General features: G+C 41.9%; 1 long non-coding RNA gene across 2 annotated transcripts in view; it reads left to right on the forward strand.

Moving 5' to 3' along the window:
* The first annotated feature begins 616 nt into the window (after window positions 1–616).
* Window positions 617–27,597, forward strand: part of LOC140698156 (uncharacterized) — a 319,665-nt gene continuing 292,684 nt past the window's right edge. The window contains exons 1-2 of one of the 2 annotated variants that reach the window (XR_012075710.1): window positions 617–1,334; window positions 6,069–6,155. This is a non-coding gene — a long non-coding RNA (uncharacterized lncRNA). The remainder of the gene's footprint in view (window positions 1,335–6,068; window positions 6,156–27,597) is intronic. The other variant, XR_012075711.1, reaches the window with a different exon arrangement.

Consider the following 27,597-nt stretch of genomic DNA (forward strand, 5'->3'; position numbering starts at 1 on the left):
CCACGTCGGCGGCTTCTGCCCTGCCCCCTCCCCTCATCCCTTGCAAACTCTCCTTGGGGCCTGGGTGGTGAAACCTGGGGGAGGGAGACTTCGGACTTGGGAAGAGCCACGTCTCTGTTCTCTCCCAGTTCTCCCTCCCCACAACCCTATCCAGCCCCAAAGCTTCCTGTGCAGAAGCTGGGCCCCAGGAGCTCTTAGGCCGGGTCGGCCGGGTGCCTGCCACCCCCGCCTCCTCCCCAAGAGGCTGTCTTGGCCTGTGCCTCAGGCAGGTACAGTGGCCCCCGCCCGCACGTAGCGTCACTTGTTGCCTCAGGCCCCCTAGCCGCCCGCCCGACCGCCAGGCTCTGTGAAGAGTGCGGTACTGCGGGAGACCCAGCCTGAGGGCGTAGTGCCCGCATTCTCCCTCCGTACTCCCCTGAACCCCTCAAGGAGGACCCGTTAGAGGAGGGGACCTCGGGCCTGATTCCTGACATCACGGAGTCCCCAGGAGAAAAGGCTTCGGGGCCCCAGGCTTAGGAGTCACGCCAGGGACTGGGTGGGGCGCTCGTGCTTCGGGGAGCAGTGTTGAGACCCGCGCACGCAGCCGTCCCTACGGTAGAGGGGAACAACTGTGACCTGGTGGGGACCCCTAGCCAGAACAAGTTTCTTGGGTGGGAGGTGGCGGAAAAGGCAGAGGCGGAGGGAAGGTGAAGCACCAAACAGATAACGGAGGAAAGAAATCCCAGGAAGAACGGGTCCGCGAAAGGAAAGGAGAACGCCGAGGGAAAGCCGGGAGAGAGGGGCGCAAAGAGGCCCAAGAAGGAAAAGAAAACCTCGGACGGTGCGCCAACAGCGAACGGAGTGGCGAGAGAGGGAGAGAAGGGCGGCTTAAGCTCGCCTTACGTCTCCTCGCCGCCCGCGCGGAGCCCGCGCAGCACGCAGCGCCCTCGGGTTTGCACGCGGCGCCCAGCTGCACGCGGGGGCGGGGCGGGGCCATCCGGGCACCACGCCCCCGCCCCCGCGCGCCCGTGGGCTTCTAGACGACTCCGAGCTGCCCGAGGCGCCGGCCGCCGCCCGCGCCCAGGCGCAGCGCGAGCTGCCGCGGCTTTTGCGCTCCTTGTGGCCTTGGCCTCTGAGCTGCCGGTTCCTCGGCTGGAGGTGAGGGCTCTGAGTTTCCCGCTGCCCAGTTCCCTTGCTCTTCTGCTCCCCACCTCACCTCCCAGAGGCCGCCGAGGTGACAGGCCCCGGGGCACCAGAAACCCCCACCCTCGCCCCACACGCCCGGTGCAGGGCGCCCGCCAGGCCGCCGAGGCTCGGAGAGCGGGGCGCGGTGCCTGCCTCTTCTTCCTCCACAGGTTGGTCCCTGAACTTGACTGAGCCCCTTCCGCGCTCTTCTCTCTCAGCCTCTCTGGTCCTGTCTTTTCATCTGCTACTTCTCTCTGCTCTAAGCCATAAAACTTGGCGTGTGTCCTAGGCCTCCGCCATAGTCTCCGCACTAACGGGGCGTAGCTTGCTGACGGGGTGCTCTGGCCTCGACGTTTCTGCTTACAACTGAAGTTCCACAGGAGAGGAGGGAAGAGGGCCCCACTCCCCCTCAGAGATACCTGAGTTTTGCTCGTGTTTGTCTACTGTTGTCTGAATTTTCTCACGCTTTCCGCATAAGTGAAAGTGGAAACAAGAAAGGAAGGTGAAGGAATCTCAGTTTAATTGCACGTGTACAAAGATGTCCAGGTCAGTGATAGTTAGGACATTGCCTAATCAGTGAGAAAAGTTGCATTAATTCCATTTTGGAGGCCCCTCCAAGGATGAGCCTGGTCACATGTGACCTGATAATATCTGGAATGTGTCCTCTGCTTTTGGTTGAGAGTTCATAAGTGACAGCTGTTGTTTGGTGGTGGTGGGTTTTTTCAGACCATGTTTCTTGAAAGATGGCATCATTGGATTTTTAAAAGTAAGTTAAGAACTGCATATTGCCACTGACTTTGCACACCTGGATCAGATGGAACCCAGCATAGCATAACCCAGCGGTTTTATGCCTGGGAGTCTACTTAAGACAACTGGAAGCTTATGTCGGCATAAACACATATACCTGAATGTTTAATAGCAGTGTTAGTCGTCATAGCCAAAAACTGGTAACAATCCAAATGTCCATCCACTAGTGAATAGATAAACAAAATGTGGTATATCCATGTAATGGAATAGTACTCAGCATTAAAAAGAAAAGAAATACTGATGCATGTTGCAACATGAATGAACCTTAAAAGGATGCTAAAAGCCAGATGCAAAAACCACATATTCTCTGATTCCATTCATATAAAATATTCAGAAAAGGCAAATTTATAGAGACAGAAAGCAGATCAGTTGTTGTCCCAGCTAAGGGTATGAATAGAAATTGACTGCAGATGGGCATGAGGGAACTGTGTTGGATGATGAAAATGTTCTAAAATTGGATAATGGTGATGGTTGCACAAATCTATACATTCACTAAAATTCCTTGAATTCTAACCAAAGAAAAGGCAAAAATGTTCCTTTTACACCTTTATTCCTGGAGTATTTGTGACCTGCAGCTGAGTCCCAGGGAGAAAATTTTTGCAAGGCAGTTTTATAGAAAGAGAGAATTATTTTAAAAAAAAAACGAGTTCTAGTTCTTATGGAACGATAACCATACTTCTTTTCAGCAAGTTCTATTTTGGCGACTGCTTTGGAGAGTCTTATAAGTGTTAAAGCAAGTTAATTCCCCCTTTTCACTCTTCTAAGTGATTAATTCCGGGAACTAGAGTTAGGCATTCCAGTTCGTGACATTTTAAACACACCTACACATAGACACAGTACAAAGTGCACATTTCCGAGGGGATTTTTTATGACTATGTTAGGATCTGTCTTAGAATCCATATCAAGCACTTGGGTGGAGTATTGTGTGATTATAGTTGGCATTACAAAAGGAAACAAGGGGGCAAAAACCCCACTGACAGCTTAAATTAAAAGATTCAATTCATCCAGGCAGCCAAAAGTTTGGGTGTTTATCTTAACTTGCCTCACCTTTCCTTCACCTTGTTCTTCAAGGGAGGAAGCCAGGGTTCACGGTTGCTCTGGAGGCAGGATTAAACAGTCCCCTCTGCTTCCTGCCTCTTCCAGTCCAGACAGATGAAGCTCAAATGGGCCTTTTCTTGTCTTTGTCCTTGTCAGCGAGAGGCTGATAATTTCCTGTTGGTTCCTTCATCAAAGGTACCAGTCTCTCATCCCTTTGAAGCATTTGTCCTCAGACTCTGAAGATAGCCAGGCCCTGCCGAGTCAGTTCCTTGTTTTCACTTAGAAGCCCCAGGCTACCCCAGGCCTCCTCCAAGCTTCCTGCTCTAGAAGCATTCTTTGGTAAATGGCATAAAAAGTGAGGCAAGATCCAAATAGGGAGGTGGTTTTATCACATAGCAGCAGACTCCCATCATGCCTTCCCCAGGTACAGGGAGAGCATTGAGAGAGATGGAATAGGATGCTTTTTCTGAACCAGACATTTCAGATGGAGATCCCCACAGCTGAGTCCGCAGAGATACGTGGGGAGACCACAGGCCCTTGATCTGAGTCTGGTTCTTGGTTCTTCTACTCGCTAGCAAAGACTTTATCTCCATGAGATTCAGTTTCCATTTCTATAAGGTGGGACTTGTTATCCATTCCTGGATTGTTGCAGGGATTAAATGTGCCCACACACCTAAAGCAGTAATCACTGTGCTTAATGCAGAGGCTCAAAAAACAGAAGTTATTAATTACTATTATTAGTTATGAGGTCTGATTATTATCACACCTTAAATCACCTGAGCAAGAAAGGAGTCATGTTACACTTATGAATTATGATAATGATGAAGATTGATCTTATCATAAATGATATTGGTAATAAAATTTCTAGTCAAGAATATTTTAGCCAGTTCAAAATTTACTGATACTGTAAGGCCTGTCCCAGGTCATATAGAATTAGATAGGACAACCTTGGGGACAGGGGCCCTGGATCTGCCACAGATTCACTGAACCACCTTGAGTAAGTAATTTTCTATCTCTGAGCCTCAGTTCCCATAGCTGTAAGTTCTGAAGAGGGTCCTTCCAGGGCTGAAATTCTGGAGTTTTGAAGTCAGACTCTATTAAAATGAAAGCATCTCTTAGAAGCAGTTCCCCTTTCCGCCACTAGGAGCAGTCAGCTGATTGTCTCAGGCTAAGCCCTGACCCTTGTCTCTCAAGCATACCTTCTTTAGTATTATCTGTAGCATTTCTTTTTCTTTTCCTCTCACCTAGACTCTAAGTTCCCCAGGGACGGGGATGATATCCTCCTGGTTTTTGTCTGTATTCCCAGGACCTACTGCATTAAATATAGAAGTCCAACCAATATATTTGATTGATCATGTTAATTAAGAAACATTTGATTAAATTAAGACCGGTATAGCAATCAGATATCACCACAATAATACCAGGTTATGAATAACCCCAGCACCAAGTGGCTTAGAATAGCCATTACTTACTCATACATCCATGGGTTGGCTGGGGTTGCCTGGTCTAGACTGGGCTGGGCTGGGGCAGCTCCACTCAGCTTCCTGTATTTTTCATCCTTCTCCCAGGGCTAGCTTGGACATATTTTCATGGATGATGGCAAGTGCACAAGACATCAAGCAGAAATATGAATGGTGTCTTGAGGTGTAGGCTTAGAACTGGAAACCATCTCTTCCATCTCATTTTGTTGGCTAAAGCACACCATATGGCCAGACTGAAAGTTAAGGGGTGAAGAAATATAGTCTGCCTTTTTAGCAGAAGAAACTTCATAAGTTGCATGGCAAGGAGTCTGAGTACAGGGAAGGGTAAAGTGTTGGGGACATTAGGGCACTCTCCCTCAAACAGAAATAGATTTCTATCATGCTGCCGTCCTGGGTCATCTTGGCTTGTCAGGTCCCATGGATTATATCCTATCATCATGAATACAATATTCTAGAACACTAGAGGAGACAGAAAATCAGAAGGCAATTTCAGTGTCATACCAAATCGTTGTAACTATGCCCTTCCTTTACTTTGAGATTCAAGTTGGAAAGAAAGCAAGCAAGCAGAAATGATAATGTAATAATATTAATCACAACTTATGTATAAAACTAGAAATTCTCAAAACATTTTCACAGTATGTATTGTTATCCCTATTTTACAGATGAGAGAATTGAGACAAGGAAATTATATGCACTGCTCAATATAATGCAGCTGGTCAGTCTTGGAACTGGGATTCCGGCATATGTGTGTTTGACTCACGAGTTGCCCCACTAACCTGCCTTTCAGTGAAAAAGCTTATGCAACAGATTCTAGTCTTGATAAGTTTGGCAACAGTGTGTGGGGAAAAGGGAGAAGATCTTTCCTCTACCCCCAAGGCAGAAGGCATCTGTCAGATCCCTAGGGGCAGTGCCTGGAATACAACAGGTACACAAAAATTTTTCGTAGAAAGGAAAAGATGAAAAGGTTGGAGGAAGTAAGGTAGAGAGGGAGAGAAGGTCAGTAGAAGTGGAAAAGGTAAGAGAGGAAGGAGGAGGATATGCGAGAAAAGATAAGCACATTGATCTCTTTGGAATAACCGTGCCTTTCCGTGATGGGCAGAAATCTGTGGATTCTGAGGTCATCCATCCCCTGTCTCTACAGATGTTGAGAACTATTGCCTCCTGTCTACTGCGTTCCACAGCCTAGCGGGTGCAACAGGACCCCGCCCCTGGCTATCTTGCTGATCTTCCCGTCTCTCCCTTGATCATTCAAGCCACATGTATTTTCGTGCTGTTGTTCAAATGCATGTGTGCTCCAGATTCAAGACATTTGCTCTTGCTCTTCCCTTTGCCTGAAGCACCCTGCCCTGTCCCATGGCTTGCTCCCTCATTTTGTCTATTTAACCAGGATTTCCCTGGCCCTCTTAATGGCAGAAGCACCCATTCAACACTCATCCCAGATAGCCCATCATTTCTATCCCTTTAAGACTGCTTTATTCTTGTTTATAACGCATAGATTTGCTTGACATCATATGGCATGTTTTAATTTACCTGTTACCAATTACCAATTTAATTTTATTGGTCATCTCATCCCCCTAGGATACAAGCTTCAGGAGGACAGCAAAGTATATCATCTCTCTTGTTCACTCCTGTGTCTTGAGCATCTAATACTGTGCCAGGCATATGGTAAGCACTTAATAAATATTTGCAGAATGAATACATGAATAATACATGCATGAAAAATGCTAACGCAATGAATGAATCCCCAAACCAAGAGCAGATGAATCATCTGCTTGACTCTAAATGGTGCAAGTGTCCCTTGTTTACAAAATGAATTTAATTATGCCAATTATTCACACTATAAAATGATTCTTCACTCTACCAAAGGTTTCATTCGAAAGCAAGTTAAAATAGCTACCTCCTTTACTGCTTTTAAAAATATAATCCAATTTACAAAATGGTGGTGTGCAGACAACTTTTCTAGACATATGGATTTCCTAAAATGAATTACAGGTATGCATAATGACAGTTCTGCTTGGGACTTCTAATTCTAGTTTGTTTGTTGTGTGGGTGAGGAGACTGGCTTATTAAAATGCCTCACAGAAGGATATTTCAGTGTTTGTACGTGCATCCATTTACATTACTTTTTAAACTTGTGAATAGGTGCATTTGAATATGTTTGTGCTCCAGGATAACTGTTGGAAATGTTATTCAAGATTGGTACCGGCTTGCTTTGCAAATAGTCTACAATTTGGACAACAGGATTTGAGAGTTCTGTGTTCCAATTTTCATAAACGTTGAAACTTTGACCATCAATGCTGAGAAGGGGAAGGCAGAAGTGATCCTTAGCCAATGGAGAAAGCTTTAAAAAAATCTTTCTTAGTGTCCTCAGCTCAAGATAGAAGCACTTACCCAGCACTGGCTGTGTGTCAGCACTTCATCTCGTTGTGGATGTTTCTGTCTTCCTGTTCAGTTGCTTCTTTGGTGGCTAAGAGGTAACAGTGATGTTTCCATAGAGCACAGGCAGGTCGAAATGAAATGCAGTGTTTTACACAGGTGGCTCAAGAGCTTCTTCTTGGCAACGGTATTCCAGAAAAGTCTCTCCATTCTGATTGACAGTCATTTTAGTCCTGGGTCTTAAGCCACGATCGAGTCCCCATTGTGGGGAGTATTGTTCTGGGCATAGGTAGAATTAAAGGATAACACTTTTAATAGCTGCTCGTTGAATGCCTATTGAGTACTTTAATTCCAACTTTTACAACTGTTCTACAGAGTAAGTATTCTTATGCCCATTTTATAGGAAAGGACAAGGGAGCTCAGAACCCTGACCAGCTTACACAAAGTCAGATAGTTTGCTAATGAATGAATAATTAAGTGTGATTTAATTTCTCAGAGTCTACAAGGTTATATAACTGGGAACTAATTTATATGGGAGAGGCGGTAAGGAGAGGCGAGTAGAGGACTCCTTAAAGGAATTCCTTTTAAGCTAAAAATTAAAACATGCAGAGGGATAGTCAGGATAAATGGAGGGGAGAGAACATTCATAGAAGGAATAGCCTGCGTAAAGGCCTTGAGGCAAGATGGAATTTAGAGTTTCTGAGGACCTAAAAAATACCTGTAAGATTGATGCTTAATGAGCTTTGAAGAATTTGTTGAATTTTTTTTCTCAAGCAGAAGTGAACTGATTGTATTTGTTGACAAGAGAGCGTTATAGCTGCAAGTGGATGACACAAGACTGGGTGCATGGATCTTATCAAGTAGATGGTTTTTTTTCCTTTGGATATATACACAGGAGTGGAATTGTTGGATCGTATAGTAGCTCTACTTTTAATTTTTTGAGGAACCTCCATTCTGTATTCCATAGTGGCTGCACCAATTTACATTACCACCAACAGTGCCCAAGGGTTTCCTTTTCTCCACAGCCTTACCAACACTTGTTATGTCTTATCTTTTTGTTGATAGCCATTCTGACAGATGTGAGGTGATCTCTCATTTGTGTTTCTCTGATGATTAGTGATGTTGAACATCTGTTCATGTTCACCCTAATGTTCATAGCAGGATTATTAATAATAGCCAAGATATAGAAGCAAGTGTCTTAGAAGATATAGATCTAAGTGTCCATCAACAGATGAATGGATAAAGAAGATGTGGTATATATGTATATACATACACACATACATGCATGTATGTACATACATACAATGGGATATTACCCAGCCATAAAAAAGAATGAAATTTTGCCACTTGTAACATGGATGGGCCTGGAGATTATTATGCTTAGTGAAATAATTCATACAGAGAAACACAAATACTATATGTTTTCACTTATCTGAAAAGCCTGAAAAATAAAACAAATGAACATAACAAAACAAAGAGAGAGATACAGAGAACAAAGTAGCGGTTATCAGTGGGGAGGGGGTGGGAGAAGGGGCAAGGGAAGGAAAGGGTATTAAGAAGTACAAACTACTGGGTTTAAAATAAATAAGATACCAGGATATAATTTACAGCACAGCAAATATAGCCAACATTTTATAATAACTTTAAATGGAATATAATCTATAAAATATTGAATCACTGTGTTGTACACCTGAAATTAGTATAATATTGTAAGTCAACTATACTTCAATACCAAAAAAAAAAAAAAAAGGAATGGATTCGTGCAGATTGCTGTAGTTTACCAGGAGACAGAGGCTGACGGCTTGGACTAAGGCCACGACAGCAAAGAAAGGTTCAAGTTCTAGGTGTGCTTTGTGTTGGAAGCAGAACTTGTTAAATTGGTTGTGGCAGGTGAGAGGAAGAAATCATTCTCATGAGACTGACTCAAGCAATTGGATAGATAAAGATGCTTATTATTGACTAGGAAGAATCTGGAGAATAACCAGGTGGGTGAGCGTGGAAACAGGTATGCAGGTAAGGTTCCCCAGCCTGCAGTTTTATGAAACTATTTTGGGCACTAGGCTGCTCTCCTTTCCTGTGGCCACAAATATCCTCCTGAGTCAGGAAGACAGAGTCACCTGATGTTTAATTAGTTAAAGAGAGAAGTCACTCAGCTCTGAGCAGGAGACCGGGGTTCTGGGCTCTGACTTTGGACAGATTCTTTCCTTGCTCTGAGCCACTTCTCATCTAGAATGAGGAGTTTGGCCAAAAGACTTCTACATTTCTGTTCCCCCCTAAAAGCTCGTGATTCCTGATTATGCTCACTCCAGGCGCAGTTTTTCAAAAGTATGTGCAAAGGACATATTTATGTTGATTCTGTGTCAGTCAGAGTCCTGTCCTGAGACACAGGTGAAGTAGGACCTGGGGCAGTGGCAAAGGCTGGAAGACACACAGGGGTGTTCCAGTCACCCCAAGCTCAGTGTGAAGGCCAGCCAGGTCCCCTGATGCTGGCAGCCAGGACCATTTGGCAGCCATTCCGTGCTGTTCGTGGCATCTAAAGATTTTTACCTTTTCTCCCTCCGACCTAGAATGTCCATACCACTGCCCACCTTATTTTGTCCTTCTCTGCTCCAGTCAGGGGAGGCAGCAGCATTCCATGACACGGACAGGGGACTTAGAAATTGAGCTGCCCAGGTTTGAATTCTGGTTATGGCCCTTCCTTGCTGTTGGCAGACATTTTACCTCTGTGAACCTGTTTCCACATCTGTAAAATGGTAACAACATCTGTACCTCCTTCAGAGAATTGTTGTAAGTGAGAAAGGTGATAATTCACAGTGCCTAGAATATAGTGAATACTCACTGAATGTCTTTTTCCCTCTTTCACCCCATTCCTCTCTCTCCTACTTCTCATAATCTATTATTTTCCAGAATTGAACTAAAGCATCAAACATTTCAGAAAAATGACTCCTGACCTTTCCCTTCCCATGGAGAGTCTTATCTATAATTTGATCTTGCCACAGTGTATTATCCCCTGTGCTTGTCTGTCCCACTGTTGTCTCTCTGAAAGATATATCTAGGGACCAATAATTATCGATACTTCATCACTGTATCTCGAGCATACAGGCATACGATAGGCTCTCAATAAATGTATACTAACCTTTATGGCCAAGGAAGATGTTTGAAGAAAGCATCCTGGACGAGGGATGATGACCAAAAAGAAGGGGGGGAAAATGGCGTATGTCAGGCCAGCTCCTCGAAAGAGATTTTGGTATACAATATGAAAGGAAAATAGAGTAAAAGCAGAATCCATTAACTGGCCCAAACTGCATTAATAGTTCTCTGCTATGTGACGTACAGTCATCATTTATTCTTTAGCGCAGGCAAGTCTTGATTGACTGAGAAATGTTTATCAAAAGAAGCAAAATTTACCATGTGTCTCTGCAGTGTGATTTGCTCTCCTCCCGTAGCTGTGCTTATATCCACAGAAGGGGACTATGCACCCAGACAGCCTAACCTCTTTATGTCACTTGTGTCACAGAAGCAAACATTGGGCGACGTGCTATAAAATAATCAGTTATCAGATAAAACTGTTTTGGATATGGTAGATGTATAAAAATGAAATAAGACTATTCTCTTTTTTTCAGCTTAAAGTTTTTGTATTTACAAAAGATTCTGGTAGAACAAATAGATTTAGTCAGACCAACACTCGTAAGGAGGCATGATTTCAAAGCAGAAAGGCAGCTGAAAATAGCAGCCAGTCCTTCCCAGCCCCTTCCTTCTAACCCTATTTCTCACCCACATGCCCAGCACTCAGTAATTGCTTTTCCATGATAAACATCTTTCACTTTTCCTTTTGTTAACAGTGTGGCTTCTGGAATACTTATACGTTTCATTTGGCTAGTGTCTGTCTTAAATATCATGTCCTAAGTGGAAAACACCAGCAACCTAGGCAGCTCCTAGAAGGGAGGTGCCTTCCCTATGTCATTGCAAAGTATAATCACACTCATTTTTCTGATGAAGAAGCTATAATGCCAGCTGTGTGTCGCATAGCTTAGACACCATGGTGCTTTGGTGTCTCCCTGTAGTTCTCTTGTTCCAGTGTACCCTGGTATTTCTCAGCCGTAGACTGACAAGCATTCAGTCTGATGGGATGAAAACTTCCTGTACAATGGACATCTAGCACCTTATAATGCGTCTATATCCTGAAGCCAAATGCATGGGAACCTGTTAAACTATGCCCACGTCCAAATGCCCAGAGCACCATCCTCTTTGCATATGTTGCCCCACCCACTTCTTAGAATAAGCTTCCCCTTTCATGCTCTGGCTGGTTCCAATTTATTCTTTGAAAATTCCACGTCCAGGTGTCCTGTCCTCCAGAAGTACTTTCCTGACACCCCTTGCCCCTCTCTCTCCCTTGGCACCAGTATGAACTTAATATCCTTCCTTTGTGTTCTGTGCACCCCCATGTACCTAATTTCAAAGGACTTCTTAGACTTACGATGAGATAATGTCCCAATAAACCTACCATAAATTGAAATTACTGTCAGTCAAAAATGCATTTAATGCACTAACCTATGGAACATCATAACTGAACCTGGGTGACCTTGGATGTGCTCAAAACACATGCAAAAGTCTGCAGTTGGGTAAAAGCACCCAACACAAAGCCTGTTTATAATAAAATGTTGAATATCTCATAAGTTTATCAAATACTGTGCTAAAAGTGAAAAACAGAATGGTCGTGTGGGTGCAGAATGGCTGTAAGTGTGTGGGTTGTTCACCCTTGTGATGGGGTGGCTGACCGGGAGCTGCGGTTCGCTGTCCCCGCCCAGCGTCCCGAGAGAGCATCAGACTGTACGTCACCAGCCTTGGCAAAGATGAAAATTCAAAATTCCAAGTATAGTTTCTACTGCACCCGTATCACTTTCGCACTGTTGTAAAGCTGAAAAAAATCTGAAGTCAGGGACAAACTGTACAGTACTTGACCCATCATTAAAAAAAAATTATCCCAAGGCTCTTATTTCTTTAAAGACAGAGGCCGTATTTTATACATTATTTGGCAATACATAACCACAAATATATACATACCTCGAGGACCTGTTACAAACCTTGGTAAATAGGCTATACCGATGCATGTGAGGACAAAATAAGAATAACAGGTAGCATTCATTCAGTGTTTACATGTAGACTCATTTAATTCTCAAAATGTGCATGTGACATTGAAACTATTTGCAAGGGTCTCCAGCAGGAGAGAAAGAGAGAGGGAACAAGAGAGAGAAATATATGTGCAGCTTACCTGTGCAAACACACACATCTGGATCTGGATGTTTTACTTAATCATATGCTTGATAAGTTTCAACACAAAGAGGTTGGCAACTTACTCAGCCACACTGATATGCACTCAGTGCAGATTATAGGTGGTTCTCTGTCCTCTGTATTCTGCCATAGACTGTGTTAGAGATTTCAGGTCTGGGTGTCACACTGACAGGACATTCTTCGAAGGGCCCGGAAAGCAAGCCACATGGAGAAGTGATCTGAGGATGTATTGTTTGGAGAGGAGAATGCTCTGGGGGAACATGATCGCTTTGTTCAAGTATCTAAAGGGCTGTCATGAAGAAGAGTGATTAGATTCTTCTTGCTTGGCCCCAGGGGGTACAAAACTGGTGCTAATGGATGGAAACTTCAGGGAGGAAGAGAGAATGTTGCTCAGTGTAGGGAAGAATGTCCAGTCAGGAGGGTCTCTGACACCAGATCTTGTGCTCCTCAGAACGGAGAGCTTTGGTTCACTGCAGGCACAGGAACTCGGGCTGTATGTCCGTCTGACAGGTATTGTCATTGGTCACAGGGGACTTCTGCTGTGGGTAGAAGAGGATATTACAGAACCGCCATGATCACATCTAAGTATAAATTTTAATAGAAATTATACAAAGTAGTTGGAGTACCATATGCGTCGGACCAGATTTTTTTCTACTAATGTTGAGACTACTGCTACCACCACCACCACTAGTTACTATTAATTGTCACATAGTAGGTGCTACGTGCAGGGTAGCTATTGTCTAAAAGGAAGATAGTCCCTCTGCGAGACGTTCTGCATTTTGCATGCACTGTGTCATTTAACCTGCACAGCAATCCGAGTGGTTGATGCTCTCCACCCTGTTTTACAGTTGGAGGGAACGGAAGCTCTGGAGGTGTTGCAGTGTCTGCCCCTGGTTGGCCAGGCAGTAACGCTCAAGCCCATGTGTGTCCAATGACAAAATCAATTACCTCCCTGTTTCACAGACAGGGCTGGGGAGAAGGGAAGAAGAGGCAAGAAGAAGAAAGCGAAGGAGAAGGGTAACATAACATAATCCTAGGCTTAAACAGGATTTATTTTGGGGAAAGACGATACTCTGTTCCTGAAACGTTGTATTTCTTGAGTATCTAGCTATACATTTCTGGCTATATGAACTGCAGTTATCGAAGATAGATTTGTTTGTTTGGTCCTATGATGAATCCACTTAATTCTGTGGCCACTGCATTGTTCTTAGGAGAAGCTGCCTCCCAATTGCACGAGAACAGATCGATCTATGTATGGCTCATACGCATCTTCTCAAAAGGGGAATGAAAGAGGCTTAGGTAGGGTAAGTGGAAGAACTTGAATAGGAATTGGAAAATCAAAGACAGTGAGAAGATCTGAGGGTATTATCAGTACATCAAAAATAACAAAGTTAAACAAGTAGCTGAAAACAGATGATTCTAAGTAATCTTAATAGAGATAATCTCTTTCCCCAAGGGACTTAAAAACCCAAGTTCGATGAGCTGATTCAGACAAATATGCCAGCCTCTGTGGAATAATATATGGAAAGCATATAAAAAGTACTTCTGCCTGGCTTTTCACATACGATGTTCTGTTTATGTGTCATACTTTCTCCAGCCGTCTTTCGAGACCTGCCACCACCATGAAGTCTTTATTCACTTCTCTGATTCCTGGGGTTCTCTCTCAAGCTCCTGTAGAAGTTATCCTCTGCATCACAAAATTAGATTCAGAATCATGTGCTGTCTCGTATTACTGGATTTTTTTTTCCTGTCTTGTGTCTGCTTCCCTTTCCCATGCAAGTGGCAAGACATACACATAGCAAGTTGCAGTATCACTAGAGAAATGCCAGCTGAAGGTCTTCAAGTGACTTTACAGGGTAAGCTAACCTTGAAGAATACAATGAGTCTAGACAAAACAGCAGCTCACAATCCCATTGTAAGGCAATGAAGAAACTTCTTTCACCAGAATTTCTCCTAAGAGGAGCCCCATATGTGTTCTGAAGAAATAACTAATATGTGGAAAGGGTGGTGAGCAGCAAGAAGACACTCAGTGGAGAAAGATGGCTCCCAGATTGCCTTCTCAAGGACGCCATAGCTCCAGGAGGATTTTTTGGCTGTGACTGAGCACCTTGAATGGTGGAGAGAGGAAAAATTGGGAGTCAGAATCTAAATTGTACCGGGCTGTTACATCATACATACCACCTCAGGTGGTACCACTGACATCAAAGCTAAGAGGTGAATGTGGAGCAAGGAAATGTCTAACAGATTTTTTTTCCCCACATAGATGCATAGATGTAAATCCTCCTCTTTATTTTCCTGCCGAACACCTTCCACCAGTTTTATCATGTTTGATAATGCCTTTCTGACACTAGATTGTTTTGAGGGGTGGGATATTAACAAGGGGCTGAGGATCTGAGTTGACATCGGTAGAAAGAATACTTTTCCTGCAGTTTATTATAAACTAAAGGCGGAAGGGACATTTGGGTTACACATAATAATGGAGTAATGATATCTAGCTTTCAGGGTTATTAGGAGGATTAAGCAAAAAGAAAATGTAAACCATATGGAAATAGTAAACATTCAACATGTGTTTGCTGTCTTCTTGTGGGAAAGCCAACTTATACCCGCTATTCATAAGAAACTGAACATGTTAATGGAGTTGGTAAGAATGAGAAGTCTAAGGGGTGTGTGTGTGTGTGTGTGTGTGTGTGTGTGTTGGTGTGTGCGTTGGGAATTGCATAAAAAGACCTGTTACAATTACAGGTTTGGGGGAGCCTTACTAATGAAGAAGGAGCGCACAGGGATGACCCAGGCTGTTGGGAGGCTCAGACTTCCAGCCTTGCACCATCCTTCCAAAAGGACCAGGTCCCTCAAAGGGGAGAGGGGTCCACGTGGGTGTGCCTGACCTCATTTCACTCCCCCAAACCTTGCTGGGGCACATTGTAAACCTGTCTCTTATCATTTCCTGCCCCCCTCTTTTTTGATACCCACAGTTTTCTTCAAATGTGTTAATATGAGCAGTTCCACTACAGCCAAATCTTTCTGTGGCCCAGGAGTCATTTATCTCTTTGCGATGATCATATTTATCATTTATTTTATTGTAAGATTTTTAATCTCAAGCTTGTTGTTTTTGTTGTTGCCACTGTTCTGAGTTCTGGAGACAGGAGACTGGCAATTTATCAAAACCCTAACTGTAAGTAACGTTCCCAGACGGAGTGTAAGTTTCTTGTGAAAGGAACCTTGCTTTCCTCATTGTCTGCATCCCCAGAGTTTCCAGCACAGAACAAGGCACAAGAGCAGAGGCTCAGTAAACACTCACATGTTTTCTGGGGTCTGCTTGTGGGAAGGGTCTGTATTCCATTTCGCACGTTTCTCACAACAAAAACTTTAGCCTTATTCTTGAAGTCTGTTATCGTTAAGTGCATTTTCTTGTGTTCCAGTAAATTAAAATTTGTAGCAACTTAATCTGTCTCTCTCCAAACACATTTGTAATGCTTGGTATTCTTTATCCTGTTGTTCTCTCGGTGTCATATATCATTATACGATGTCGCATTTCTTAAAGAGAAAACCTACAGAAAGTGTATTTTTTTAATCCTTTGTTAGTATGGCCTGTAGCAGTTAAAGCTTGAAATTAGAATTAAGGATTGTGCATTTTGATGCAGGCAACCATATAGATACATTAACATTGTGGCAAGGTTTTTCTTTGCAGGCACAAAGTTGTCATTAGGAAATATAATACTCATTTTTTGCTTGATTAATTATAGCAGAGGCATAGCAAAATGTATATTGTGTGTTAGAGCATGCATCATTTGCAAAATTATAAGTCATGGGTAAGTTGAGGTGTGAATCCAAAACATTCTGTAGAAAACTCACAGGATAAGTATGAAATTTGCCTTTTGAAATACTTTTTGGTAAAGAGAATTTATTCACTTAAAACATGAAGAAATACACCTTGGGAATACAATTCATAGTTTAAAATAGTCTGAGTTCTCCTCCCAGTTTCTCAAATCTACCATGGCGTTAGATCTGTGTAACTTTGGAAGATATTCTGATGATGATACATAATAAATAATACATAGCACATAATAGAAACATAATAATAGCTATTTTCTAATAATAAGCAGACATCAAAAAAAAAAAGTCAAGCATCAGGCTAAGTGTTCTTCGTGGTTATCTGATTTAATCCTCACCCCTCTGCCTACTAGGTGCTGGTTCTTCTTATCATTACAAGGCTTTCATTCAATGAGATGCACGCATATTCACCGTATAACTTCATAAGCTTTGCTGTTAGTACAGCCACTTTGGAAGAGTGTGAAAGTTCCTCAGTAAATTAATAATAGAACTACCATATAATCCAGCAGTCCCACTTCTGGGTATCCAAAGGAAACGCGAATCTTGAGGAGACATCTGCACTCCCATGTTAACTGCAGCATTATTTACAAAAGCCAAGATAGGGAAACCATCTATGTGCCCGTCAGTGGAGGAATGGACAAGAGAGATATGGTGTGCACATACAATGCAATACTATTCACAACATGTCCTCTATGCAGCAACATCCGAGATATCCTGTCTTTGGTTCTGCCATTGGAGTGCTTATGTTCTTGCAAGAGGTAAAGAGAAGAGGTGAAGGGACATGCAGTCGTTCTTAAATCTTTGTCAAATCCTCTGGTCAGAACTCACCACGTGGCCCTCTTGGAAGGGAGCAGGGAAAAGCGGAGGAGGTTGTAGGTTTGGGGAGTAGCGTGAATGACTTCGCCACAGTCAGGCTTTGAGAATCATTTACCTCCAAGTTTCTTTCTTTCTCTGGAAGTTTGTGGCTACGGTGTGGTACAGATAGGTTTAATGCTCTGTTCTCCTGGGAAGTGACACCCTGTCTGCAACAACTCCACCATGGCCTGGGGTGCTTCTCCTTGTCTTCTGTTTGACTGTTGTGCACGTGAGAAGATGTGAACCTATTATATTGATGCTGGCAGTCCTGCTGCCACTTCCCTTTGTTGTGCTTTAATTCTTCTGAGACAGTGTTATTTAAGTCGTTCCTAGCCGGAGCGGCTTGTGTTCCAGCTAGATGCTAACTAATGCCTGCTGATACTTAGAAGGCAAAGGTTTTTTAAGGTTCTAGCCTCTAGTGGTTATGAGCTGAATTAAGTCAAGTCGGACCGCCTGGCTTCTGCTCCAAGCTCCATCATTTCCTAGGTATGTGAGTTAGGTAAGTGACTTAACCTCTCTGAACCTGATTTCTGCTTGAATAAATTGAGGATAAGTATTATAATTTCTACCTCATGGGACTGTCATATGTATTAAAAATGATAGTCCACATAAGTGCTTAGCACAAGATCTGACATATGGACAACAGCCGTTAAACTTTGTCTACTCTTTATAACGAGATGCCTTCAAGACCGCCGACCTGCCAATATCTAATAAAAAGAAACTCCTCTGCATTGTCTTATCCAGAGAAATGGATTTCACCATTATAATGCTGAGAGAGAAGCCTTTTTTCCATGCCTTCAAATTAATCAATTTCAATTAATTTCCCCACCTCCTTGTAAAGCCAGCTTTGACCCTGTCTTTTAGCTCTAAATGGTGACTTTATGAAAGTTAAAATGAAATTAGCAAAATGGTACTTTTCTGTCAGTGAGAAGTGGATCTGCCAAAAAAGAGTTGTGAACAATAACTTGCAGTTCTCCTACTATCTTATATGAGGCTGTGTGTTATCTAACAACGGGAGGATGTTAAATCATGCAACGTAAACTTCCTTCCCCCGGAGTAGCACGTGAGCTATTTTCAACTTTCTGTTGTGACACCATTTTTTAGGTTGTGTCAGCACGTCTGTTATCAATACCTTTTCACAAGCTGTGTGCATTTTCTCCAAGAGAGTTTATTTAAATCCTTTCCCAGAGATTGTCTAGACACTTCCCTGGATGTCCGAGTTGGATTGTCCTTGAATAATGTGCTTTCTTGCTCAAATATGAACATAATGTATGTCCCCCCCTACCTCAGAGACTAATTATATGTATTGGCACGTTGGTACATAGTAGCACATCCAGCATGTATTCCTAGACATTCTCAGGTAATACCTATTTAGTGGCGTTTAACTGATCACTTACAAAACTTATTTGGCCCTGGAAAATTTATTTTCACAAAAAGGGGTGTTTCAAAGAATGATATATTTGGCAGGATCATGGGGCAAGATTGATGATAACTTAAGCTATGAAACTTGGCTTGTTTCTCAGGTTTAGAGAGATAGTAACAAAGAAGCCACTGCTTGGTCTGGTCTGATTTTATAAAGCCGGTGGTGACCATAAGCAAATAACTCTAATCTGTTTGACAGGGCTGGGAGGGTAAGCAAAGTGAGGCCCTTGTCACAAGCGTCACACTGTTTACGGAGGTACCAAAAAGCTCAGTAATCCAGATATTTAAATGCAATATTTTTAAAAATAATACAAACATTCCACGTTGAACATAATGGCGAATCTTAAATAAAGGCAGGGTCAACATTACAGATTTTTTTCTTTTGCTCCCAGTGTTAACATGGCTCTCTACAACACTGTTACTGTTATTTTCTTTACTTAAAATTTTGATATTTTGTCCATCATGGAATTTTCTGTATGAATTTTGATATTTTAAAAGGCCACGGTGAAATACTGTGGACCTCAATTGCTGAGTTTTTTGAGCCCTTTCAACTTTATGCCCATGGCAAGTGCCTCATCACCTCACTCTACTACCAGGTTTGCTGTTTGGTCCCTGCCCAGACACGTCTGGGGCTGGAAAAGCAAACTCACTCTACCTTGCCCTGAGCTTCTGCAAAAGTCGACATGAAGAAGGGATGGCACACCCAGGTACAGAGCAGCATTATTTGCAAAGGGCAGGAAGTGAAGGGAACCCAGATGTCCACCAACTGATGAATGGGCAAGCAAATTTCATGTATACATACAACGGGCTGTTACTCAGCTGTACCAAGGAAGGGAATTCTGATGCATGCTATAACGTGGAAGAAGCTTGAACACAGTGTACTGAGTGAAATAGGTCAGTCCCAAAAAGACACATGCTGTCTGATTTCTCTTACATGCAGTATCGAGAGTAGTTAAACCCCTAGAAACAGAAAGTAAGAGTGGTGATTGCTGGGCTTGGAGAGAGGGAAATGGGGAGCTGTTGTTTAGTGGGTATAGAATTTCAGTTAAGTTTTGGAGATTGGTTGGACAACAAGATGGATATACTTAATACCACTGGTCTGTACCTAAAAATAGCTTAGATGATCAATTTTAAATTAAGTGTGTTTTATCACAAACACTTAAACAAAAGAAGAAGAAATGGCAAGGTCCAGGGACAGAGGGGTGCGTCATCAGAAGCAGAACTTGGGAGTGGAGACAAGGAACCATAATGCCAGGAAAGGGAAGAGAGAACATAGAGGTTGGGTGAGTGGCCCTGGGGAACACCAGCCACAGGGAAACATGTGCCTCCAACTGGTGCATCAGACATGGGACTGAAACACGTTTGTTCAACTTCAGGTGTCTTTGCTGGCTCTTCTTCTTTGGCTACTTTCTTGGGGAAAATGTCTTTAAATACGAGATATATTTTGATTACAGATCCTGTCTGTTAATGTACACCTTCATGGCGCTGATGTACTGGCCAGAATGTGTAGCACATTTTGGATGCTTTTATAGAAAAACTAAGACTTATTTTTCTAATAACTCTTTCATCTGCAGCATCTAATTTTTCCATCAGGAAAACCAAAATAGCTCATGGATTTGCTTTTTGTCCTTCCACAATAACAAACAGTGCAGTGAGCATGTTACTTTGGGATATATGTAGAATGTAATGTGGATACAATGAGAAAAAAAATATCTCTTCACTCCACACCCTTTTGGCAGAAGGACATTTTTTGACATCTCCTTCATGTTTCCATGTCAGAGAATATCTTCCCTTGTGTGAACAAAAAAGAGATAATTTATAACAACATATGCTGAAATAATGGACTGTGATTTCTTTGAGGGCAACTAGCATCTATAAATAATTTTAATAACTCACAAAGAGCCTTGGCCATACTTAGCATGACTTTTCTACTTTTTGGTTTGCTTTACATTTTTTTCCCACCTGGATACACTAAATGCTGCTTCTTTATTGAAGTGGGGAGGTACCCTAGACACTTCTTCTGTTGTCAGCGTGGGTTGATTAGGCTGAAGTAATACATGCCCCTAATCCCAGTGACTAAAAAATGGAAGTTCACAGCTCTCACATATGCCCCATGTCCACTGAAGGCCAGTTATAGCTCTGCCCTCTGTCATCTTTGCTCTGGGACCCAGGCTAGTACAGTGATCTTCTCTCAGTTGTCATGACCTAGAGCACAAGCAGGTGTGATGGAGCAAGCTGCTATTCCAGAGTGACTCATGGCTTTGTCCACATTTCATTGGTCAACGCAATTTACATGGCCCCTAGAGTTTAACAGGGTAGGTCTGTATAATCTTCCTTTAGGGAGGGCCCCTGCAGCAGCAGTGGCAACAAACTGGAGTAGTTGGCCAAGAAGAAGAATCTACAAGTGGTTGAACAAAGGGAAAGAGAGCGAATATCTCCACTGTTTTCCAGGAACCTTGTATACTGTTCTCATTCAGTTGTCACTCAGTCTGGACCATGGCCCTATGAGTTCCTTATACCTTTCTTATAGGTGAAGATGCTGCATTCAGGCTGACTCAGAAGACTGCCTAAGGTCACCGAGTTAGAATGTGTTAGAGCTGGTCTTTGAATCCACGCCCAACTAACTCCAAGCCAATACTCTTCCCAAGACAACATAGTGGCACCCACACCCATGTGAGACCTGAAACCCTGTTGTGAAAACCATTTTTTTCAGTAATGCAACCCAAGGTGAATAGTCATGTTAACTGATTAGGCAGGTGGAAAGCATAGCATGTAAAGACGGGTGGAAAAGTTTAGGTTCTGGAAGCAGAGAGGTACTGAAAATAGCAACGTTACTCCACATCATGCGTTTTCCATATGAAAAGTGAGCCTCCCTGACGGTCAAAATAAGGGTGACCCAACTCCTTTAAGAAAACTAAGTTTTAAGAAATCAATGTATCTCTGGAGCATTGGAAACAGGACTAAAACATGTACTTCTAAAGATGTTTAGGGGAGGAGAATTAATAGGAATAAATTCATTGTTAATACAAGAAAAGAATTTCCAAGGCAACACGTTCATACCAGCATAAAGTCAAGGAAACCCAGTGCTGGAGTACAAGTAGGTTTAACTCTTCTGGAAGGTGATGACTGTGTGACTATGAGCTTATTATTTAGAAACATGAAGTAAATACTTGGCAAGAATGACCAAGGTTGTCTGTCCTTGAGACAATGACTGATTTTCCTCTTCCTCTCTTTCCCTTCTTCTCTTCCTCTATCTCTTCCTTCTTCTTTGTCTTTTCCTCCTCCTCTGCTTCCTCCTTTTTCTCTCTCACTCCCCTCCTTCCCCCGCCGCCACCTCTTACCCAGTTCACTTTTGCTCTAAGTCTTCCAGCAGCCCATGCCAATTAGGTACCTTGATTCCTCATATAACACCTTAAATTATCCCATAAATGGTCTGATTCTTGGAAAATATAGTCCTAAGCACAGTATAGTTCATCTAGGGTTAGTTTAGGGTCATCTCTTTTTTTTTTTGCTCTTAGAAACTTTATTGACCTTGGTTGAAAATTAATTATTTTATCAAGTCATTAAAGAATAGAGTTCATACTAATGTGAATTTACATGTGAAATGTAAAATTAGGCTTGCATAGATCAAGGAATCAATTACCAAACCGATTAAATTTATCTGGTGATGATTCTGCATCAGTGAGACAAGGGTGACCTGGTCAAGGTCAAAGTCAGATCAAGTTTTTCATTTTGAAAAAAAATTAAAACCTGTTGAATGGGAATCATTATATACACATAAGCCAAAGGATTCACATGGTCTCAGGCTCTGTCTGATGGGTGCCTCCCTCATCTTGCTGTTTCCCTGCCCTCACCTGCTACCACCTGTTCTTGTTGGTGTTTCTTTTGCTGAGTTCATGTAGTCATGCTTCATGGCCTTGGCAACAGCTGACCTTTTGCTTGGATTTACTACCACCTTAGTTTGAACCCTTCCTTGACTACCATTATAAATTAGCTGCCCTGACTTCTAAACACGTACACTCCCTATTTCACTTTCTGGGTTATTTTGCTCCATGAAGGCTTTACAGCACCAGGCACACTATCTGTCTATTTATAAATTTGTGTTTGGCTTTCTTCCCCCTCCAGAAACTCCAGTAGGCTCTGGTGTTTTTTTTTTCTTCCCTGTTTTATTCCTTGTTATATCCCAATCGCCTAGAACAGTGTCCAGTTTGTCCTAGAAAATTAGTGCTTCCAGAATAAATAAATAAATTGTACTCCTTGTTTTCAGGAAGCTCCCTGTTTATAAGGGAAGCCATGCCAGTCAGCCAGCCAGCCAGACAACCCAGCAGCCATCCAACCATCCACCAAATGGGTCTCACTACTTGAGACTTCAGGACATCTTGCTAAGTGAGGCTGTCTGAGATCTCTTTCCAGCTCCATCAGTAAAGCCTGATGTGTCAGGGAAGATTCTTAAACTCTCTAACCCTCAGTCTTCCCATCAGTGAATGGATTTTTTTTAAGAATTAGATAATCTCTGTAAAATCCTTTACACAGAGCCTGACATAGAGTAAGTGCTCAACATGTGTGCTGCTTTGTTGTGTATAAATAGAAGGAAGAACTGGATTCTATGGGGGCACAGGTGAGCTCTGCCTGGGAAGTTCAGAAAAACAAAGAGGGAATGAGCCTATAACTCAGATGCTTTGCAGAAATATATGCCCCACTTTAAAAAGGGTGCGGGTATGTTAAGTTTTTAGTCCCTTTAAACTTTTTAGTATAGAGAGACGCACAGTTACTCCTCTTTATGTCTAATCATCAATCCACGTTAAACTTGGAGTGATCGGTGTAGGCACAGAGTCACTTCCCAGGTACTAAAGAACTAGCAGGTGGGATGTGCCTGAAGAAGGACACTTTGGTTTATTTTCTGCTTTGGTTTTTCTCTTGTTTCACATGCCAGAGGCCAAAACAGGGAAGTTCAAAATTATAATTCACCATAATATTATGTGATCAGATATATCTAAGTTACCTTTGTCATCACATATTATGTAGGTGATTTCTGTAATATCAACATTTCTATATCGCTAATGTTTTTTTTTTTTTGCTCTCAGTAGAGGGCATGAGGCTTCTTGTTTAATTGTACATGTGTAATATAGAGACTCTTAGATCATGATTTGCACAGAGTAGGTGCACAAAGAGCTTTAGAGTTCCAAAGTATAAATTGTCATGGTACTTTTTTTTTTCTGCAAATAATACACAACTTCTGTCAAAGGAAAAAAATGCACATATTATTTCACTTAATAACAATTATCTAGAAAATGTTGAGTCGTTCTTATTCTGTGTTAGTTCTACTTGCCTTCATGTTAAATGGATGAAAGCTGAATTAACAGGTGACATTTGGGCTATTTCCTTAAAAAAATGTGATTTATCAGCTTTTAAATACATTTTCTTAGCTTGTGTTTTCATCTAGGCAACTTTGTTACTTTAATGTTATTTAAAATTAAATTTGTTCTCTGGTTCGTTACAATGCTTAGCAACTTAATAACTTTATAAATCATAATTAACTACTACTCTCTGTTCTGTTGCCCTTTTGAATTTTTGACTTTTTTTGTTTTTGTTTTTTTCTTTTCCCATGTAATTGCTACATGTGTGCTTTATTTTAAAGATGGGTAGACCTTGTTTTCAAAGGCTGGTGTGTTGGCTTTTGTGGAAATGTGTAACCATGTCATGAGAGACACATGTGAGTGTGTGGATGCACATGCTTGCACATGTGTGTCAACATACATGTGTACATAAATGCTTAATTGCCTTCCAGGGGGCATTGTTTTTAAAAGATTCTCCTCTACTTTTCTGGGTGCAATTTCTGAAATGTTGATTCCAGAATTCCATCAGGGACTTCTTATTTCTGTACAATAAAAGGAAGTCAAATAAAGTAAAATGAGTTTTCAGACACTTCAGCAAAGCTTTAAAATGTTCAAAGAGAGAGTCAGAAGGCCTCAGTCATTAGGATTCTACTTAGGGAATGTGGGGTGAGCATCGTTAGAATGCAAAACCACAGAGGGCAGAAAGGATTCCTGCAAATGCCTCTTCATTGTATCACATCACACGGATCATCCCTGGTGGTTTATCTAGAAAGAACTGTGATTTTAGCAAGAAAGGGTTCAGGGGCAAGTGCTTATCATTAACAGGTCATGGATCTACTGTACTAAAATACTTGCAAGTCCTTGCTCATCCACTGGCAGACCCCAGCCTCACAAGCATTCTTGTTCACCTATAAGCCAGTTTATACACATCCTTGTCCGTTTTCTTAAACCTAAGACAAGTATGTTTTTTTCCTAAACCTCTACCTTTATCTTTGTTGATCATTATAGGTTTGCTTTTTTTTTTCTTTTCATTCTTGTTGAAATCATTTAAGCTTTTCATTGATGCCAAAACAATTTAACAGTGATTTATACTGCACAATATGTGTAGTTGATCTCAGGCACTTTTTACAGTTCTCTCATGTATTTTACAAGTACTGTTTTCTCCCTCTGTAAGATGTCAGGACGGATGCTGTTCCTTTCCCCTAGCTGTTTTGCAATCTCAAATCTACGTTGATGAGTTGTTGATACATCTCACACTCACTTCTCGGTTTATTTTGTAACCTTCTGTGAGGCATGTAAATTGCATGAGACCATCTTCTGCAGTGACTTTTTAATTGGTGCCACTATAAATCCACAGCCTCCAGCATTTTCCTTGCCCCTGAATTGCTGACGGGCACATCTCCCACCTCTGAATGACCAGCAGGTCAGCACTTGGAACAGCTCCATCAGTGCCCGTATTCACAGGCAAGGACCTTTAAAGAAAACAAAACAAAACAGAACACTGTTTTGACCCTCAGGGAACTCCATGAGATTTACCTCCCACCTTTGGTCTCTGGTCTGGTATACTTGATTTCAGTCCTAATAGCTCCACATGCAGATACTTTTTTTTTTTTTTGGCTGGGGAGGTAATTAGGTTTACTTATTTATTTATTTACTCAGTGGAGGTGCTGGGGATTGGACCCAGGACCTTGTGCTTGCCAGGCATACACTCTGCCACTGAGCTATACCCCGCCCCCTGATACTTATTTTCATGGATACCCTTACAACTCAGAATTCACTTGAATGCTGTCCCAAACTTGTCTGCTCCACATTTGCCTTAAGATGCTGGGCCCCTTCCTGTCTGCATATCATAAAATGGGTCTAAATTTAAGCCCTGATGATACCAGTCATGGAAATGATTCAAAATTAAGCTTTTACGCAAAGCGGGAGCAGTTTAACATTCTAGGCTGGGAGAAACCATAGATAAATGTTGTTATAGATGAAAGGGAAATAACACAAACCCAACACTTGGCAAGAAAATTCTTTCTCCTGAGGTACTCAGTTACGCTAACACTGATGTGGAGAGTACTGGGTTACAGGACTGCCGCTCTCACAAACTTTGAGAAATACTAAATAAGTCTCTTCCTTTCTTTCAGAGTTAATTTTCACTTTTTTTTAAAGGGACTATGTTGTTGTTGTTATAATATTTCCTGGCTCTTACATTACATGGAGGACCTGCTATGTTACATTACTAAGGTGTGGTCCAGGAAGGGGAAGAATTTATCAACATTTCCATAATCTTCCACACCACATATCAGGGCTGACATGAGAGAGTGAGAGAAAATGAGATATAAAAGCCTAAAAACATAGTAGATATTCAGAAAGTTTTAGGTCTTAATCACACACAGGTATTTAATTTATCTGCATTAATGTATTGGAACACATCATAAATTAAAAGTGTGCATTCAATATCTAATACATTCAGTATCTACTTTTAGTATATTGATTTTTTTTTTTAATGGTAAAAAACCTTTTCTTCCCTGTAGGGGCAGGATAGAGACAATAACTTCTCTGAAGTCTGTATTAGTCAGGTAGCTTACATTATGTTATGCTAAGGGAGTGCCCTCAAATCTCAGTAGTTTACAACCAAGGATTATTCTTATCCACTTTACATGACTGTCGTGTGTTGGAAGTGGTCTGCACTGTGCCACTTTTATGCCAGAGCTCAAGCTGGGAATATAGCCAGTGCCAGTCTTATACCAGAGGGACCATGCATGTTGGGACCACGTGATGAGGTGTAAGTTTTTGCTTAAATGTAAACATGTCATTTCCACTCACATTTTATTCACCATGCAAGCAAGTCACATGGCCAAACCAGAAGGCAATGAGGCCAAAATAGTTAACCCTTGCCAAGGTAGACACAACAGATATTTGAGAGTCCTGTATTGAAGGACGTAAATAAAATACATGCAGACGTGCACTTGATGAAAAGCACTTGGCATAAAATACCAATACACTGGTCCCTGCTGTCATTAATTTGCTGTGTGATCTTGAGTAGTCCACTTAATCTTTCTACAAATGAGGACATTTTAAAATTTAAAGCAGAATACTAGCTTCTTTGCCTACTTTCCAGAATTGATAATAGGAAGAGATCAGATAATGAAAGTATAAAAGTATTTTTCAAATCAAACAAAACCTAAATAAAATTCCAGGGGGATCCAGGTACACAGATCAGGCGTTGTTTGAGGCAAGGAAACCCACTATGCAATAATCTGGCAATATCTACAACATGGAGCAAGAAAGTGAATAGAGATTTGCTTCATATTTTGTGTCTTGGAAGAGCCCTGATTTACAAGTATTGATTTCAAAGAGATGTCCAAATATTAAGAAGGACACCATTTTAAATGTAAATGAAGCCTGCTCCTTCTTGATCAGTCTTCAGACATGGGTGTGAACTGGACATATTGTAAAAGAGAAGTCTGACATCAAAGTCTGAAATCGAGGTGTTGACAAGGCCATGCTCCTTCTCTAGGTACCAGAGAAGAATCCACCTCTGGCCTTTATATCCTAGGTTCTGTGGTTCTGTGACTTGTGTCTGTGTAACTCCAGTCCTTACATCGTGTTCTCTCTGTATGCATTTCTATCTCTGTGTCTGAAATTCCTCCCCCCACTTTTTTTTAATAAGGATAACAATCATATTGTATTAGAGCCCACCCTAATTAACTCATCTTCACTAATTCTTTCTGCAATGACCCTGTCTCCAAATAAGGTGACAGTCTGAAGTACTGAGGGTTAGGACGTCATATGAATTTCTGAGGACGTATTTCAACCCATAACATGGCCTAACTTAATTTACTGTGCAGTTTTAATTAAATCATTCACTCTTCTGTCCTTCAACACTGGTTTCTTTAACGTGGCACCTCTTTGCCAGAAAATGTCTAGAAGCTCAGCTCAGCTTGAAGTTCCTAAGATTTTAGGTATCATTCTCTAAATTAATTCCATAGAAGGTAAAACCA

The sequence above is a fragment of the Vicugna pacos genome, chromosome 9 (assembly GCF_048564905.1).
Source record: "Vicugna pacos chromosome 9, VicPac4, whole genome shotgun sequence".
In the NCBI taxonomy this organism is placed as follows: domain Eukaryota; kingdom Metazoa; phylum Chordata; class Mammalia; order Artiodactyla; family Camelidae; genus Vicugna; species Vicugna pacos.